This window comes from Cyphomyrmex costatus, unplaced genomic scaffold (assembly GCF_001594065.2).
Source record: "Cyphomyrmex costatus isolate MS0001 unplaced genomic scaffold, Ccosl1.0 scaffold157, whole genome shotgun sequence".
Classification (NCBI taxonomy): domain Eukaryota; kingdom Metazoa; phylum Arthropoda; class Insecta; order Hymenoptera; family Formicidae; genus Cyphomyrmex; species Cyphomyrmex costatus.
In genome coordinates, this window is record NW_017275576.1 from 530,298 (window position 1) to 532,087 (window position 1,790).

A 1,790-nucleotide genomic window follows, 5' to 3' on the forward strand; every position below is an offset into this window, starting at 1 on the left:
CAAATATAAAGCATGTCATAACATATATATATACATATATATACATATAATTGGATTGAAGAAAAAGTCCTTTTATATATATAAAAAATAAAAGTACTATTCCCAAAAGTATTCCAAATTTGTTGCGAAATTTTCGTTGCCATTATATCATTTAATAGATCAAAGTTTCAGCTTTAAAAATCTGTTTTTTTTTAAATTGCGATATAAGGATTTTTAACGGAGTTATGAGCAATCAAAATCAGTTCCTTTACTTCGCGAATAACTCAGGAACAAATATCGTAGGAACATTTTTAAAAAACAAATTGTGGGTTGAGGAAAGATTCTATTACATATATGTAAAAGAACTTTTCCTCCAACTCAATATATATATATATATATATATATTAATAATTAAATAAATTATATTATCAAGTATCTCCGTGAGAGGAAACTAAGAAGAAAGCATATATATATTTATTTTATGTTGTTCTGTAAGATGCAAATATATATATGGGGCATTCCATGCCAAGTGGGCCACCCAATTTTTGGGCTTTCTCGTCGCAGCGCTCTTTTCGCTTGTCGTTAGTGTGCATGAAAGGCAATTTTGAAAATAAAGTGAAGACGTATTCTTATAGAAAATTGAACGCTCTTTCACGTAAGAATATTCTTTTTTTGATCAGACCGGTTTACGATGATGTTTTTCAGTTTTGAACTTTTCAAAATGGCGGCGCGCCTAAAAGGCCGCTCTCAATTTTCTTTTAATATAGCTCAAAATGTAGCTCCAGGTCTCTACTTTGTTACTCTAAAAGGACTTAATGGCACACGCATTCGTTTAGGAGTAAGAGCTAGGAAAGTGAGTCAATGTCGCTCTGTCCCCCTGCCGCACCACTCATTTTCCTCACTTTCCTAGCTCTTACTCCCAAACGAATGCGTGTGCCATTAAGTCCTTTTAGAGTAACAAAGTAGAGACCTGGAGCTACATTTTGAGCTATATTAAAAGAAAATTGAGAGCGGCCTTTTAGGCGCGCCGCCATTTTGAAAAGTTCAAAACTGAAAAACATCATCGTAAACCGGTCTGATCAAAAAAAGAATATTCTTACGTGAAAGAGCGTTCAATTTTCTATAAGAATACGTCTGCACTTTATTTTCAAAATTGCCTTTCATGCCCACTAACGACAAGCGAAAAGAGCGCTGCAACGAGAAAGCCCAAAAATTGACGGTTCTACAGTTCGGTAACCAGTTGGCCTACAGGTATATTATTTGGCATAGAGTCTTTATTCATCAAACTGTTCAAGTTCACGCAATATGAACGAAATCCATGGAACTTCGCAAAATGGGTGGCCCACTTGGCGTGGAATGCCCCATATATATATGTAATGAGATAGTTTTTTAAGAGTTTTCCCATATATGCACATTTGTCTTCAGCTTCAATAGAGCTATTTGACATTATAAAGTAACATTATATAAACATTAAGTTAGCTCATAGTCTGTTTAATAGACATGTGTGGCAATTTACACTGCATCCCAATTTTATATTTAAAAACATATTTTATGATAAAAATAAAAAAGAAAATAAGATAAATAAAACTGATTTGGGAAACTATAAACATTTAGAACGATGTAATCATCAATAACATATAGTCACTATTATTTAAACTACACAATTTGCAAAAGAAAATTGTAAGAATTTATTTTTGCATTTGTATAATTTGTTGTAACTGATTTCGTAGAAACGAACTACAAATGTGTGTATTATTATGAGATTGTACTTCTTTAATTAACTTATATATATATATATATATATATATATA